This window comes from Lynx rufus, unplaced genomic scaffold, assembly GCF_022079265.1.
Source record: "Lynx rufus isolate CCGP_SWC_20201006 ecotype Redwood Valley unplaced genomic scaffold, mLynRuf1.p SCAF_5, whole genome shotgun sequence".
Lineage (NCBI taxonomy): Eukaryota > Metazoa > Chordata > Mammalia > Carnivora > Felidae > Lynx > Lynx rufus.
The window spans coordinates 92,028,876-92,047,610 of record NW_025814867.1 but is presented as its reverse complement, the minus strand read 5'-3'; the positions used below and the strand labels follow the sequence as shown (position 1 = coordinate 92,047,610).

Here is an 18,735-nt window from a genome sequence, read left to right as displayed (position 1 = left end):
TTTTGTACCCTACAACTTTGCTGAATTCATGTATCAGTTCTAGTAGACTTTTGGTGGAGTCTGTCAGGTTTTCCATGTAGAGTATCTGTTGTCTGCGAAAAGTGAAAGTTTGACTTCATCTTTGCCAATTTTGATGCCTTTGATTTCCTTTTGTTGTCTGATTGCTGAAGCTAGGACTTCCAACACTATGTTAAACAACAGTGGTGAGAGTGGACATCCCTGTCATGTTCCTGATCTCAGGGAGAAAGCTCTCAGTTTTTCCCCATTGAGGATAATATTAGCTGTGGGCTTTTCATAAATGGCTTTTATGATGTTTAAGTATGTTCCCTCTACCTCGACTTTCTCGAGGGTTTTTATTAAGAAAGGATGCTTAATTTTGTGACAGGATCATATGGTTCTCATCTTTTTATTAATGTGATGTATCACATTGATTGGCTTGAAAATATTGAACCAGCCCTGCAGCCCAGGAATGAATCCCACTTGATCATGGTGAATAATTCTTTTTATAAGCTGTTGAATTCGATTTGCTAGTATCTTGTTGAGAATTTTTGCATCCATAATTCATCAGGGATATTGACCTGTAGTTCTCTTTTTTTTCTGGGTCTCTGTCTGGTTTGGGAATCGAAGTATTGTTGGCTTTATAGAATGAGTGTGGAAGTTTTCCTTCCCTTTCTATTTTTTGGAACAACTTGGGAAGGATAGGTATTATCTCTGCTTTAAATGTCTGGTAGAATTCCCCAATCCTGGTCCAGGACTCTTATTTGTTGGGAGATTTTTGATAACTGATTCAACTTCTTCACTGGTTATGGGTCTGTTCAGCTTTTCTATTTCTTCCCATTTGAGTTTTGGAAGTGAGTGGGAGTTTAGGATTTTGTCCATTTCTTCCACGTTTTCCATTTTGTTCGCATATAATTTTTCATAGTATTCTCTGATAATTGCTTGTATTTCTGAGGGATTGGTTGTAATAATTCCATTTTCATTCATGATTTTATCTATTTGGATCATCTACCTTTTCTTTTTGAGAAGCCTGTCTAGAGGTTTATCAATTTTGTTTATTTTTTCAAAAAAACAACTCTTGGTTTCATTGATCTGCTCTACTGTTTTTTTGGATTCTATATTGTTTATTTCTGCTCTGATCTTTATTATTTCTCTTCTGGTGGGCTTGGGGTGTCTTTGCTGTTCTGTTTCTAGTTCCTTTAGGTGTGCTGTTAGATTTTGTATTTTGGGATTTTTCTTGTTTCTTGAGATAGGCCTGGACTGCAATGTATTTTCCTCTCAGGACTGTCTTTGCTGCATCCCAAAGCATTTGGATTGTTGTATTTCCATTTTAATTTGTTCCGTGTATTTTTTGATTTCTTCTCTAATTGCCTGGTTCACCCATTCATTCTTCACTAGGTTGTTCTTTAACCTCCATGCTTTTGGAGGTTTTCCAGACTTTTTCCTGTGGTTGATTTCAAGTTTCATAGCATTGTGGTCTGAAAGTGTGCATGGTATGATCTCAATTATTTTACATTTATTAAGGGCTGTTTTGTGACCCAATGTGTGATCTATCTTGGAGAATGTTCCATGTTCACTTGAGAAGAAAGTATATTCCATTGCTTTGGGTTGCAGAGTTCTAAATAGATCTGTCAAGTCCATCTGATCCAATGTATCATTCAGGGCCCTTGTTTCTTTATTGATCCTGTGTCTAGATGATGTATCCATTGTTGTAAGTGAAGTATTAAAGTCTCCTGCAATTACCACATTCTTATCAATAAGGTTGCTTATGTTTGTGATTAATTATTTTATCTATGTGGGGGCTCCCGTATTCGGTGCATAGACATTTATAATTGTTAGCTCTTCCTGATGGATAGGCCTTGTAATTACTATATAATGCTCTTCTTCATCTCTTGTTACAGACTTTAATTTAAAGTCTAGTTTTTCTGATATAAGTATGGCTACTCCAGCTTTCTTTTGACTTCCGGTAGCATGATAGAGAGTTCTCCATCCCCTCACTTTCAATCTGAAGGTGTCCTCAGATCTAAAATGAGTCTCTTGTAGACAGCAAATAGATGGGTCTTGTTTTTTTATCCATTCTGATACCCTATGTCTTTTGGTTGGCGCATTTAGTCCATTTACCTTCAGTGTTATTACTGAAAGATATGGGTTTAGAGTCATTGTGATGTCTGTAGGTTTCATGCTTGTAGTGATGTCTCTGGTACTTTGTGGTCCTTGCAACATTTCACTCACAGAATCCCCCTTAGGATCTCTTTGTAGGGCCGGTTTAGTGGTGATGAATTCCTTCAGTTTTTGTTTGTTTGGGAAGAATTTTATCTCTCCTTCTATTCTGAATAACAGACTTGCTGGGTAAAGGATTCTTGGCTGCATATTTTTCCTGTTCATCACATTGAAAATTTCCTGCCATTCCTTTCTGGCCTGCCAAGTTTTAGGAGATAGGCCTGCTACTACCTTATGTGTCTACCTTTGTATGTTAAGGCCCGTTTATCCCTAGCTGCTTTCAGATTTTTCTCTTTATCCTTATATTTTGCCAGTTTCACTATGGTATGTTGTGCATAAGATCAATCCAAGTTATGTCTGAAGGGAATTCTCTGTGCCTCTTGGATTTCAATGCCTTTTTCCTTCCCCAGATCAGGGAAGTTCTCAGCTATGATTTGTTCAAGTACACCTTCAGCCCCTTTCTCTCTCATCTGGAATTCCTATGATATGGATATTGTTCCATTTGATTGCATCACTTAGTTCTCTAATTCTCCCCTCATACTCCTGGATTTTTTTTTTTTAATCTCTCTTTTTCTCAGCTTCCTCTGTTTCCATAATTTTATCTTCTAATTCACCTCTTCTTCCCTCTGCCTCTTCAATCCACGCTGTGGCCTCCTCCATTTTATTTTGTACATCATTTATAGCATTTTTAATTCATCATGACTATTTTTTAGTCCCTTGATCTCTGTAGCAATAGATTCTCTGCTGTCCTCTATGCTTTTTTCAAGCCCAGCAATTAATTTTTAAGTATTATTCTAAATTCTTGTTCAGTTATATTGCTTAAGTCAGTTTTGATCAATTTGTTAACTGTCACTACTTCCTGCAATTTCTTTTGAGGAGAATTCTTCCATTTAATCATTTTGGCTAGTTTTCTGCCCCTTATGCATTTTAAAAGCTTGTTGTAGGCTCTGCACTGTGAGCACTGCTATATTAAAGGAGGGTCATACAGTGTCCAAGGCCTGTCCAGGTGGTGTTTTTTGGAGATTGTTACTTGCTCTCTGTTGGTATGACTTTGGTTATTTTATTACCCTACTTTGTATTACCCTACTTTGGACCCTCCCCCAGGTGTGCTTTGATTTGTTCCTTGGAGTAGCCCTGTAAAGGAAAACAAAAAACAGGAGACAAAAACACACAAACATGCAAATAACTCAAACAAACAAAAATTAAAAACTCAAAACCCCAAAAACACTGACTACAAGAACAGGGTGGAGGCGGTGCTGTTGGAAGAGCACATACAAAGAGAGAAATGACAGGAGTGGGGACAAAAACAAAACAAACAAAAAAAAAAAAACATTGACTAGGCAGAGAGACTAAAAGGCTTAATCCAGAGAGAGAGAAAGGAAGATAAAGAAGGAGGTAGGGAAAAAGAAGTGAAGATAAAGTTACCCAGGCAGAGAAACTATATGGCTTGATTATTCCAGAGAGAGAGAAAGGAATGTAAAGAAAGAGGTGTAGAACACTAATCAAGAGAATGGATTAAGTATGTCTGTTTACACAAACCACTAACCAGAGTAACCAGCCTAGAGGAGGGAAGAGATAAGGAGGAGAAATGGGGGGAAGAATATATCTATATATCCAGAATTGACCTAGAGTTAATCCAGGCAATGCTGCATCATTGGTCTGGAGGATCTGTCCACAGGGTCTGTCCAGCTCCAGTATATATGCAGTTACCCGGTAAGAAGGGGCTGGTTTGGTATAGTCTGGACCCACCTCCACTATAGGCCCTGGGACTAATCCCTGAGGGCCCGCCTTGCTGGTAGTGGTGGTGGAGGGGGGGAAATGGCGATCCCTCAGTCTCTTCTCCATGGATCCGGGCCCTGTGGACTCCGTTTGAGTCATCCTCACTGTGCTGCGGGCACAGACTGGGCGGTCCTTCTCGCTCCTCCAACTCCCCTGACCCTGTGCTTGGCTACGATTCCAAGTCCCGCTGCATGTGCTTTGGCACTGGGGAAGCGCCTCTTAGTGCCACCCGATATGTGGTCCCAGCTGGCATTGTCTGTGCCACCACACTTCAGGGAGGGCTGCTTTCTCCTACCTCGGACTGTGCCCCCGACCTCTGCGCTGAGCCCTGGGGGTGGCTGACTGCAGGCAGATGTGGGCAAGCTTTGTCGTTTTCCACACCACTCCAGGGATGGGGCCACTTTCTCCTACTGGGGTCTGCCCCTTTGGCCCAGCCACTGAGCCTGGAGATGGCCAGCGCAGGCAGGCTTTGTACTATAGCAACCCTCCAGGGAGGGGGCCACTTTCTCCAACTGTGGACTGTGCCCCTGACCTACCACTAAGCCTGGCTCCCCTCCTCCTCAAGTGCACCAACAGGGAGCCAGACCCAGTCCAAAGAAGGCCCCACAGTTAGAGATAGTTCCTTCTCAGTCCCAGTCCGAGGTCTTTCTCTTATCCAGATACGGTCCTACACTTCCCTAGCCACTCTTTCTCTTCCCTTTGTCTCTCTGGAGAAGGGAGTTCCTCCCCTCCGTGCCCACGTGGCCTTTTTTTTTTTTTTTTTATCTCCCCCAGTTCACAATCACCCACCTATCTTTTCTCCAGTTGACTTATTTTCTTCCTGGTAGATTCTGTCTCTTTTCTCCCCAGGCTCCTAGATTCAAAGTCCTTTGGCTTTAGCGCTTCTTTGTTTGAGAGATGAGAGAGGTATGGATCCCCCTACTTCTCTGCCATGTTGACCCCTCCCTCTCCTTTAAAATAATTCCCTAGGAGGCTCTTAAGGACACTGTCTTCACTTAACCTAATAAGGAGTGCTTTGGAAAGATGAGTACAAGAATTTTTTGAGAAGTTTCATAGGGGTTGTCCTTTTTTGGCTTTTGTTGACAGTAGGAGATGATGGCAGAGATCCAGACTCCATAGTATCTATGGGGATTAAATATCACGGATTGGTAGGGGCCAGATGGTAATATTTGACCATCTGGCAATACAAACATAATTACCATAACAAGTAGTTAAGCCTGGATGGCAGTACAGAAATCTATGGTAATAGCTAAATTACCATGTCGTTTCTAGGAGCAAAATTAGGTGAGCAGCTGACTGAGATATTGTTTGATTTGCATAATAGGAAAAAAAATCAGCTCTTGACATTGACCACTGAAGTGGAAACTCACAGCACTTCACAGGCTTCTAGATATAAGTCAGCTCTAAGATCTAGAGCCCACTGATAGAAAGGGAGAGCCCAGTTGCCCCTGATGAAGGACCCTGAAGTGCTTCCATAAGTACATATAGTAGTTATAGAAGCCATCTGTGGTCATTTGCAGAAGTAACTTTACTTTTTCAGTACTGTTAGCTATAGGGTTGGGGCAGACATTAATATCAAAAGATCCAGAAAGTGTTGTCATCCAGTTAGAGTCATGGCACATAGAACTAGGTCAGTAGGTGATAAATGATGTTTTGACCCAAGTGTATCTCATAGTAGGTCTAATGGGTATGCAGACTTACCCAGTTATTTTACACCTCAATCACATAATCTGTATAGATATGTGTAGAAGCTGGCATTATTCTCTTAGTGGTTTTCTGACATTGGAATTAGAGCCATTACAATTGGAAGGGACAAATGGAAACTCCTAAAACTTGTCTCTCCCTGTCATTCTTATAAATAAAAGCTAGGATATATTTCTGGAGAAGTTGCAGAAATTATCACAGTTAGACTTGAAGGATGTAGTAGTAGTGGTCACTTGTTGGATTCCATTGTCTGGGTCCTGCAAAAAACAAGATGGATTGAGCTTGGTATTAGTAGACCACTGTAAGTTAACCAGGTGATTACCCAAATCACAGCTGCCTTGCTGTTGATACTTATACATGTGCAGATCAGTAACAACCTATATCTCATGATGAATAATTACTGATTTAGTGAACTCTTTTTTCTCAATATATCAGCAGAGAAGATCAAAGCAGCTTGCTTTCATAGAAAGGGAAAATAGTATAACTTCATAATTTTTTCCTAGGACTGTGTTATTTTTCATACTCTGTCATAACATAGTTCTAAGGAAACTTGATTGTCTTAGCATTCTTTAGAAAGGATACTAGTTCATTTTCTTTATTATGTGTAGCTCACAAGATCATGTCAGAGGGTGGGAAGAAAATCCCATAAAATCTGGGACCTTGTGTTATATGGGATGATTTTGAGGGTCTAATGGTCTGGGGCATGTAGGGGTATCTCCTCTAAGATAAAGCATAAGCTTTTGTGGAAAGTGTCATTTCACTTGACAAGCCTTTTTGGATTTAGATAATAGTATATAATGTCTTAAAAATTATTGTTTTATATCGTTTTTAAAGATTATCCAAAAAGCCTGCTGGTTTTAAGTGGGACCTAAGGAAGAAAGGGCTCCCAAGCTTCTTTGCAGTCCCCTTACCACTATGATCTAGTAGATCTAAAGGAGCTTAATGTATCTGGTAGATAAGAATGGTCTGTCGGAAAGCCCAATAAAAGGGTCACAACAGCTATTTTCCATTTTCACAGCAGTTCCTGGCATGCTAATGAGCTCTTGTAGAGACTGAACACCCAACCATGGGACACCAAATGACTATGTAAACTGAGTTGTCCAACATGACTTGTATATTATCATACTCATTGAGTCATAGGAATGGGTGAGGGAACTGACAAAAACCATTTTACAACAGAAGTGGTATATTCAGGAAATCAGCCTTCAGTTGTCTAAAAGGCATAATTAGATAAATGGGGGTCTAAGAATTACATCTTTTGCAACAATACCTTTGTCTCAACCCACATATATGGTCTCATGGGGTGGGGGATACCTAAAATCAACTGATGGAAGAGGACAGAATTCAGGCCTGCCTCATAGGTCAGATGATTGGTTGCTATTACCTAGATATTGACTGCTGCTCAATTACATCTCCACTTAGGGGTGATCTTGAGTAATCTGATGAGGAAAAATCTTTGATTCCTAAGTACTATAATTGGTTGCACATTTCATATAGAGAGTGAAACAATAATAAAAAATCTAGAAGCAAAAATTCCTTTCCATTTGGAAAATTTAAAACTCTTATTATGTAACTATTATGTCAAATAGAAAATAAAAAACAAAATTGAAGAATATATAAAAATTAACAATACTGTAATACTACACATTAAATATGGAATAAAATTTCTATGAAATATAATGAAAACAATTATAAAATAATTCATAGCTTTTAGTAGCCTTTAATACTTGTATGAATAAAAATTAGAAATTTTAATAAATTCAATATGCAACCAAAAAACTAGAAAAAGAATAAGAAAATAAAGCAAAAGGAAGCAGAAGAGAAATATAAAGACAAATGCAGAACTTATAGACTTAGTTCTCCTGTTTTTAAGCTGTTTTATAAATTAATGTGCTGGTTCTTTGCATAGAACATAAACAAAATATACAAACTACTATCTAACCTGATGAAGAAAAAGAGGGGAAAAACAAAGTTACACAAATGATACACAAAACAAGAAGAAATACACTAAAAGTCAGGAAATTTTTAAATATCCAAATTAATGTCATGAAATTATTTTATACAATTCTAGCAGATATATTTAAAAACATAGGTGAAATTGGTAATTTCCCAGGAAAATAAATTTACCAACATTGACGCCAATAGAGACAGGAAGTTTGAGAAAATGAGAAAGTTATTCAATTTCTATGTATAAATAAAAGTACCAGACCCAGATGATTTTACAGGGAAATGTTACTAAATTTTTAAGTACTATATAATACAGTACTACATAAACTATTCTAAAGCAGGGGTTGCCTCTGTGGACAGTGGGACAAATTTGGCCTGCTTTCTTTTATTGTAAATAAGGTGTGTGTGTGTGTGTGTGTGTGTGTGTGTGTGTGTGTGTGTGTGTGAGAGAGAGAGAGAGAGAGAGAGAGAGAGAGGGAGAGAGAGAGAGAGAGAGTCAGTCTGGAAAGCATAACAGATTTACTATGTGTCCCTTTAGGAAAAAAAGTTTAACAACCCTTGTTCTGAGTATAATTTAAAAAAAGAAAATATTGGGACTCCTGTGTGGCTCAATTGGTTGAGTGTCTGACTCTTGATTTCAGCTCAGGTCATGATACCAGGATCATGGAATGGAGCCCTGCAGGGGGTTCTGCACTGAGCTGGAGCCTACTTAAGATTCTAGATCTCTCTCCCTTTATCCTTCTCCCCTGCTTTCATGCACTCTCTCTCTTTAAAATAAAAAAAAATAAATAAAAAACATTTAAAAATTTTAAAAAAGGAAAATATTGTGGTTTTTTTTTTTTTTTTAAATGTTTGTTTGGAACACTTGGGTGGCTCAGTTGGTTAACTGTCGGACTTTGGCTCAGGTCATGATCTCACAGTTAGTGGTTCAAGCCCCGCATCAGGGTTTGTGCTGACAGCTCAGAGCCTGGAACCTACCTCAGATTCTGTGTCTCCCTCTCTCTGCCCCTCCCCACTTGTGCTCTGTCTCTCTTTCTCTCAAAAATAAACAAACATTAAAAAAATAAACATTTATTTTTAAGATCGCACAGCATGGAAGGGGCAGAGAGAGATGGAGACAGAGGATCTGAAGTGGGCTCTGTGTTGAAGGTGGAGAGCCTGATCTGGGGCTTGAACTCACCAACTGTGAGATTGTGACCTGAATCGAAGTCACTTAACCAACTGAGCCACCCAGGTGTCTCTAAAATTGTTTTTACTTTACGTGTGACAACTAAGCCTGATAAAGGTTGCACAAGAAGAAAACATGGATTTATTGAATTTATTAATATCAATGGAAAAGTCTTAAATAAAATATCCTATAGGACACAGTCTCCAACAGAATGTTCAAAAACAAAACACTGACAAATGGTGTTTTATTCAAAGTATGCAAAGATGGCTATAATGAGAAAATCCATTAATATAGTTTGTTATTAACAGATCTTGAGAAAAATATCATTTCCATAGATGCTGAAAATGTCTTTTGAATGAAATTTAACATCCATTGTATTTCCACTTTTGATAATGAAAGACTATCCTATTTCAGATCAGTCCTCCCACTGGGAACTATAAAATCTAGACAAAATATTTTTGAAAATCTGTTTGAGGACACCAGAGAGTGACCAAGGCAGCAAAGATTTGTAAGTTCTTGATTCCAGAGAAAGAAGCCCAGAAATACTCTTCTAGGGATTTTCTCATTTGAAAAGAATGGCTAAGATATTTTGTAACCAAAATGAAATTTATTGGCTGAGAGGCTAAGCAGAGTTTTCTGCAGCTGTATGGGTCATGAGTAGTGTGGATAAAAAAAGTTTAGGGCAAGCCAAAAATAAGTCTCTAAAGGGTGGCTCCAAAGGAATATGCCCTACAAGTAAGGTTGAACTGGAAATATACCAGTCCTCTAATGACTGAAATTTTTGTTAACATTATCTGAATCCTTTTTGGGATTAAGTTGATCAGCATTAGTCTAACTGACTGAAAAAATAAAAAAATCAATCATTTATGGAAGAAGAAAACATCACTCAGAGCCTTTATTTATCACTACGTTTCTCCCATACTTTGCCTCTATACTTAAAGTAAAAATAACATGGTGTGTAAAAGAATCAGAAAGATCAAAATTTACCAGAAGCCAAGTGAACAGACAGTAAGTAGAGACAGACCACCAGGAGATTCAAATAGCAGTTATCAAACATAAAACTTTAAATCAAACTTTAAAATGAGTGTGATTGAAACTAAAAATGATGGAGGTTTCAGCAGAGAAATGAAAAATACAACAGAGAGCAGAATAAACAGATGAAGAAAGAATTAGTGACCTGGGAGATAGGTGAGAAGAAAATATCCATTTGAGAGCATGGTAAGCCAAATGGATGAAGAGCATTTGGGACATAATGAAAAGGTGGAATATATGTGTAATTGGAGTCCTGGAGGAAGAAGAAAAGAATGAGACAGCAGTAATATTTGAAAAATGAATGGATGTTAATTTTTCAAAGTTATGACAGATATCAAAAATCTGAGATGCATTATGGACTCAAAGCAAACTTAACAAAAGGTAAACTTCACCAAGATATATCAAAGACAAAGAGAATAATCTTAAAAGCAGAGGATAGAAAAAAAATAAGACTAATAGCAGACATTTTAACAGAAAAATAGAAAATGAAGACAATTGAGTGATTATGTGAAGGTACTAACAAAGAAAAGCACCTATAGAAAAAAGCCTACACAGAATTCTATGCTCTACAAAAACACCCTTAAAAACATTGTCATGAAATTATAGCAATTTAACATAATTTGCAGCAATTAGCAAATCTACTCTAAGGAAAAAAATGAAGTGTCGCAGATTTTGAGTCTAGAGTTCTCTCTTGTCCAGCAAGAGAGCAGGTGCAGAATTGAATACAAGAGAGGCTAGTGTCCAAGAGCGCTGAAGAAGGGTAAGCCTTGCTCCATATTTATTAGGATCAGAAGTCTTAAAAACGTGATGGATGTGTAGAAAGAGACAATGAAACAGTGATCATTAACTCAACTGTTGAGAGAAAAAGGGCTTCGAAGATATGCAGTGTTAGGGGTTTGTGTCAATACAAAGCAAAATCCTTGGCACCGAGCAGATGGCAGGCACCAGACCCCGTGTCTGTTTATCTTAACTCGCCTGGGGGATGAGACAGAACATGCTACCTCAGGGTCAAGAAGGTACTTTTCTTTTGCAAATTAGCTCCAAGCAATTTCACCCTGCTGCAGTGGTCTGTTGCCCTGTGCACCTTTTCTCAGACCCTTTCATCCCGTGGAAGCAGCTTTCTGCTTTTGTTCTATGCTGGGGGTGCTTTCGCCTTATTTACCCATTCTCAGATGCTTTTGTCCTAAGCCTTGTTAACCCATTGGTGCAAGCTCAGAGAATTCCTAAACTTATTCCCCACACTAAAGGAATTCTCTAAGGGAATGAAATTGATTATAAAAAAAAAAACAGAGATGTAGGAGGAATAAAGAACAAATATGGATAAATCTAGGGAATACTTTATTAAAATAATAATGACTTCTGGGAGTGTAATAAATTGAAAAATAATACACATGTAAGTTAAAAATAGGTAAAAGTTGGGATGAAGTCTCTGAATTAAAGTTCTAAGGTCCTTCTAGCTCCTAGGAAGTAACACAAGTACTAATTTACATTATAGTTTGATAAGTCATGGAAACATTTTATATTCATGTGGGTAACACTAAAAGAATAAACACATGTATAATGGATAAGTTAATAGAGAACTGAGATAACAAAATTATTAACTCAAAAGAAAGCAAAAAATGAGGGGCACCTGAGTGACTCAGCTGGTTGAGTGTCCGACTTCGGCTCAAGTCATGATCTTGTAGTTTGTGGGTTCGAGCCCCATGTCAGGCTCTGTGCTGACAGATCGGAGCCCGGAGCCTGCTTCAGGTTCTGTGTCTCCCTGTCTCTCTGCCCTCCCCTGCTGTCTGTTTCTGTCTCTCTCTCAAATAAACATTAAAAAACATATTTTTAAAAAACAAAAAAGGAAAAGGTAATATTAAACAGATGGGGCAAATATAAAACAAGTAGATTAGTTCTAAAGTATGACAGCAATTATATTAAATGTAAACAGACTAAAGGAAAGAAATTTTTAAACTGTGTTAAAACAATGATATATTGTTACAAGGACACATTTTATTTTTTAATTTTTTTAATGTCTATTTTTGAGAGAGAGCGAGTGAGCATGAGCAGGAGAGGGGCAGAGAGAGAGGGAGACACAGAATCTGAAGCAGGCTCCAGGTTCTGAGCTGTCAGCACAGAGCTCAATGTAGGGCTCAAACTTACGGACTGCAAGATCATGAGCTGAGCCAAAGTCGGACACTTAACCCACTGAGCCACCCAGGTGCCCTTACAAGGACACATTTTAAACTTAAGGTTATAGAAAAGTTGAACATAAAAAGAGAGGGCAGATATAGCATGTAAACCCTAAGCAAAAACAAACAAAACTGATATAGCTATGCTAATATCACACAAATTAGATGTCTTAGTTCAGCTGCTATTGCAAAAATACTATAGTCTGGACAGCTTAAACAAGTTTTATTTTTCATATTTCTGAGGCTGGAAAGTGCAAGATTAAGGCACCAGCAGATTTGGTGTCTAGTGAAGGACCATTTTCAAGATGGCCATCTTCTCACTGTGTCCTCATATAGTAAAAAGGGAAAGAAAGATTTGTAGAGTCTCTTTCACAAGGACACTGCTCCTTTTCTTTAGGTTTCACTCCCCACTGTTTTTAGAGAGCATGAGTTGGGGAGGGGCAGAGAGAGAGGAGAGAGAGAATCTTAAGTAGGTTCCATGCCTGGTGTGGAACCCAGCACAGGGCTTGATCTCACTACCCTGGGATTGTGACTTCAGCTGAAATCAACAGTCGGATGTTTATCAGACTGAGCCACCCATACACCCCTAAGGTTCCACTTGTAAGACCTAATCACTTCCCAAAGCCTCTCCTTTCTAATACCATCACAAACGTAAGAAGCAAAAGTAAGCAGGGGCACCTAGGTTGCTCAGTTAAGTGGTTAAGCGTCTGACTTTGGCTCAGGTCATGATCTCGCAGCTCATGGGTTTGAGCCCCATGTTGGGCTCTGTGCTGACTGCTTAGAGCCTGGAGCCTGCTTAAGATTTTGTGTCTCCTTCTCTCTCTGCCCCTTTCCTGCTTGCAGTTTGTCTCTCTCTCTCTCAAAAATAAATAACATTAAAAAAAATTTTTTTAAAGAAGCGAAAGTAAGCAAATAAAGAAGTAATTAGTGAGGATAAAAAATTTGAACGTGATTAACTTAATTGACATATATAGTACATTACACCCAACACCTGCATACCATACATTATTTTCAAGTATACATGAAGTATTTACCAAAATTGTACATTTGCTGACCATAAATCATGTTTCAATAAATTTCTGGGGATTATAATAATACTCAGTATATTCTCTCACCCTGGAGAACTTAGCAAGATTATCAATAAAACATAAATAAGAAATCTCCTAAATACGTACTTAGTAAATAAACACCACATTTCTGAATAACATGTTAAAGGAGAAATCACTATTGAAGTTAGAATATATTTTAAGTTAAATTACAACTGTGATATATCAAAACTTATGGAATGAAGCTAAAGCTGTGTTTTAGAGGGATATGTATAGCTTTTGTTGCATTTATTAAAAAGTGAAGAAAAGCTGTAAATCAATGATCTTAGAATAAAAATTGGAAAATAGTGAATTAAACTCAGAGAAAGTAGAAGATAATAAAGATGTGAAGGTTAATTTTATGTGTTAACATGAGCTGAACTGTGGGATGCCCAGATATTTGGTCAAATATTATTCTGGTGTTTCTGTCAAGGTACTCTGAGTGAGATTAATGTTCAAATAAGTAGACTGAGTAGAGTAGATTGCTCTCCGTAGTGTGAGCAGACCTCATTGAATGAGTTGCCTGAATAGAACAAAAAGGTTGACTTTCCTCCAAGATAGGCTGACTACTTTCAAACTGGGACATCAGCTTTTTCCTGCCTCTGGACTTGAACTGAAACATCAGCTCTTCCTGGATCTGGGGCCTGATGGCCTTCAGATTGGGATTACACCATTGATTCTTCTAGGTCTCATGCCATTAGACTCAGACTAGAACTACATTATTGGCTCTCTGGGTTTCTAGTTTGCCAATTAACCTTACCAGTTAACCCTTCTAGACCTGTCAGCCTTCATAATCACATTAGCCAATTCCTTATAATAAATCTTTCTTTATAGATACATCCTACTTGTTCTATTTTTCTAGAGAATTCTAATATAAAATATGAGAGAAAAAATTAAAATAAACATAAAAAGAGAATGTAGTACATTAGCAAAAATGAAAGTTAATTCTGTGAAAACACTAATAAAACTGATGCATTTCTGGCAAGTCTGATCAAGAATCAAAGAGAACGCACAAAGGAACCCAACCTATTTGCATTCATCCCAGGAATACAAGATTGTTTTAACTTTTCAAAATAAATGGAATTATCATATTAACAGGAATATGGAGAAAAAACATATGACAATAAAAAGGTAAGTATTTGATAAAATGCACCTTCCCTTTGTGGTAAATAAAAATCTCTTGTTACACTAGAAGAAAGGAACTCTATTATTCTGAACTTTATTTACCCAAAAATATGAAAATATCCTCCTTAATGGTGAATTAATGTTTTTCTTCTGCATTCAGAAATAAGACAAAGATCCTATCATACAACCTCTTCCATTTAATATTGTGCAGCTACTGATAATATTAGTTGTTAAAAAAAGATGAGAAATAATTGGAGGTCTCATATGTAGCTTGTAGAAATAAAAATTGGTACAACCACTTTGGAAAACTACTTGGCATTATCTATTAAAGTTAAACATATTCTTATCCCATGAATCAGTATATACCTGACAGAAATGCATATGCATATTCACTAAAAGACATATACAAGCTTATTTATAGCAACATTACTATATTACCTGTCAGATGAATAAATTGTGGTATTGTCATACCCAAACAATGGAATACTATTACATTAATAAAAGTTAGTGAATTACTGCTATAAATATCATGTTCAAAAGTAGGAGCAGGACAGAAAAGGATATTTAATATATAATTCCACTCATATAAAATTCAAAAACAGATACTGATAACCTACAGTGTTAGAAGTCGGTAGTTACTTTTAATTTTTTTAAAAAGTGTATTCGTTTTATTTTGAAAGAGAGCATGAGCAGGGGAGGGACAAAGGGAGAGGGAGAGTGAGAATCCCAAGCAGGCTCTGCACTGTCAGTGCAGAGTTCTGTGCAGAGCTCAAACTCATGAACTCTGAGATCATGACCTGAGCTGAAATCAAGAGCCTTAACCCTTAACCGACTGAGCCACCCAGGTGCCCCAGAAGTCAGTAGTTACTTTTAGAGGATAAAGAGGAAACGGCAATGTTGACTCATTGAGGATATGAAATAGGCTTCTGAGTGTCTTGTATTGTTTTTATTCTATTTCTTGTTTTTCAATTATATTTTTTGACCCAGGTAGTAGTTTCATAGGTATATTCACTTCATAGTCATTTAAAGACACATCCATAATTTGTGTGCTTTTCTCTGTCCCTCAGTAAAAATATTTATTAAACACATATTTCTGATAAAAGAAATTTATTTAAGAAATGAATCAATTCATACCCTCTTAGCTATATATATTAAATATATAGAGAATCCAGGATCTAAGTAGGGAAATATTAGGGACATTGCCACTAAAGGCAAGAAGAAAACAAGGATGCTCACCTTCTCCACTGTTTTTAATACTATAGGATGTTTTAGTAATGTAGTTAAGACAAGTGAAAATAATTAGAGTCATAAAATTGGAAAGAAAGAAGTGCAAGTCTCTGTTTTTGATTATGTGATAGTATATCCAAAATGCTTAATAAACTGAACACTAAAATGAGTATAAATAATAAAAAAATTTATAAGGTATTATACTAAAACCTAACCATAGAAACAATGCACTTTCAAAAAAAGATAATGAAGAGAAGATCCAACTTAAAATAGCAACCAAAAACTTCAAAGTGATTAGCTATAAAATTAATAATAAAATTTATATATGGGAAGTATCAAACTTCCTGAAAGGTATAAAAGTATATTTGAATAAGTGAAAGATATCCTTTACTCTTGGATAAGGTGACTTACTATTTTTTCCCATTTCTTGAAGTTTACTCTTTTTATTTCTTGACTTTATAAAGTGAAATGCTTATATCAGTAAAAAATTCAAAAATTTTCCTCTTTTAATATGTATTTCTAAAACAATAATTTTTGTTCTTGATGAGGCTAAATCTGTATCTCACAAGTTTTAATATGAGGCATTTTTGTTCAGTTCTGTTTCATACTTTTCACTATAATTTCTTCTTTGACCATAATTATTTAGAAGTGTATTTTTTAGTTTCCAAAATAGTTTTGTTAATAACTTCTAATTTTATTTCATAGTTGTTAGGAAACATAGTATCTGTGATTTTGATTTTGTGGTATTTAATAAGTTAATAGATACTTATCAGATACCTATTTTCTTCAGATACTGTTCCAAGTCTTGATGATATAGTCAGAAAGTCACCTCCTTTGCCTTTACAGTACTTAAATTCTATTTTGAGGGATAAATGTTTAATATTATATTATATAGTAATATAATATATAATTAGATAAAATGTATATATAATATATTTTTGTGACTTGAGTGATATTCATGTTTTGCTGTGGTCAGACATATTATGGATTGATCTTGTCTTGATTCATCATGGTCACAGAGTGTCCTTGTCAGATGTCTCTGGGTATCAGGAGCTTTTCTCTTTCTCAATTCTCTAAGTGATTCTAATATTTTTTTATACTTATTATATCATAATGTATAGTTATGTCAATAAAGTGTGACATTTTGAGGCTAGGTAGTTTATATTTTGTGATTTAATGAGGCTATTGCTGGTAATGTTTTATAAACAAAAAACTATCTTTCAGATATTTCTATGAAAAAATATAGCATTTTAGATTATTATTTCATTACATCTTAGGGTTCAAATTTTGAAAGGTTATATTATTCATTCTCTTGCTAAGTGAGATTTTCTGAACTTTTTAGAGTTACAAACCTCCTTTCCATAGATTCCATAGGAATTGGTTTAATGATACATCATTTTCTATAGTATGCAAAAAGAGCTGATTTGAAGTTAAAAGTCATCTTAGTATAGTATTTATGATGTTTTATAAATTTTAACAAATATTTTTAAAGTTTACACTTACTTTTGACTTTTTTAATTTAGCAAGTCATTATGTCATTTACTTTATTTTAATTTAGTATGTAAAGCTCAAATTTTTGCAAATCAATTTTAAAATTTACTGTATGTAATTTAATATTGAAACCTTTTTTATTTTAGTCATTCTGACAGGTGTAAGGTGGTATCTCATTGTGGTTTTGATTTGTGTTTCCCTGATGATTAGTGTTGTTGAGTATCTTATCATGTCTCTGTTGGCCATCTGTATGTCTTTTCTGAAAAAATGTGTAGTTAGGTCCCCTGCCCACTTTTAGTCAGATTATTTTTTGGTGTTGAGTTATATAAGTTCTTTATACATTTTGTATATTAACCCCTTATTGAGATATCACGTACAAGTAACTTCACCAATTCAGTAGGTTGCCTTTGAAAATTAAAAATACAAATGGAGTGCCTGGGTGACTCAATCAGTTGAGTTCAACTCTTGATTTTGGCTCAGGTAATGATCCCAGTATTGTTGGATTGAGCCCCACGACAGGCTCTGCGTGCGGAGCATGCTTAAGATTCTCTCCCTCTCCCTTTGCCCCTCTCCCTAGCTCATCCTCTCTCTCTCTCTCTCTCTCTCTCTCTCTCTCTCTCTCTCTCTCAAAAAAAAAAAAAAAAAAAAAAAGCATGTGATCCAATAATTCCACCACTGGGTATTTACTCAAAGAAACCAATTATATTAACTCAGAAAGATATGTGCACCCGTGTTTATTGCAGCATTATTGACAATAGTCAAGATATGGAAGCAACCTAAGTATTCATCAATAGACAAATGAACAAGAAAGTTGTGGTATATATACACAATGGAATATTTGTAATCATAAAAAAGATGTGATTGTTACATTTGTGATAACATGGATAGACCTAGAAAGTATTATGCTAAGTGAAAGAAGTCAGATTGAGAAAGACAAATACCATATGATTTTACTCATATGTGGAATCTAACAAAACAAATGAATAAACAAACAAAAAACAGAATCGGACCTATAAGAACAAATTGATGATTGCCAGAGAGGAGAGGGGTGGGGGATGGGCCAAATGGGTGAAGGGGAGTGGGAGATACAGGCTTCCAGTTATGGAATGAATATGTCACAGAAATAAAAGGCACAGCATAGGGAATATAGTCAATGATACTGTAATAGAGTTGTATGGTGACAGATGGTGGTTACACTTGTGATGAGCATAGTATAACATATAAAGAAGTTGAATTATTATGTTGTACACCTGAAATTAATGTAACATTCTGGATCAACTGTACTCAAATATTTTTAATTAAAAAATAAATTTAAAAATAAAACCTTTAAACATGTTATAGCTTCAAATATACATTTATTTCATAAAACGATATTTGAAAAATTTACATTTCCAGTGAAAACTAGCTCATTTATTTTTGTCATTTTTTTGTGTCCTATTATAAAATGTTGAGGTAAGTGATTAGGTCTCAGGATGCTATATAGGAGTAGCTTATAACCACCACTCTATTTTCTGTTTTTACCTCTGATGTTTTAGAATTATTGAAACATTTTTCTGTATTGTGTAAGAATGTTTATCAGAGAAATACTACTGTGTTTTAGTAAAATCATCTTAAGGCAGATTTGTGGAAAATACTATCATTATTTGAGCACTGGCCCATTTTTATCCTTCCTGTTTTTTTAAACTAATGACAGAGTAAATATAACAATATATCTACAAATAATAACTCCAAATTATATGATAATAAAAATCAGCATGGCTAGCAGTAATTAGCCAAATGAGTTGAA

The 18,735-nt window shown here is 36.0% G+C and overlaps 1 protein-coding gene across 2 annotated transcripts in view; it reads left to right on the top strand.

Moving 5' to 3' along the window:
• STXBP5L (syntaxin binding protein 5L) overlaps positions 1-18,735 on the top strand; it is a 388,157-nt gene that overhangs the window by 167,185 nt on the left and 202,237 nt on the right. The gene's annotated exons all lie outside the window — the stretch shown is intronic.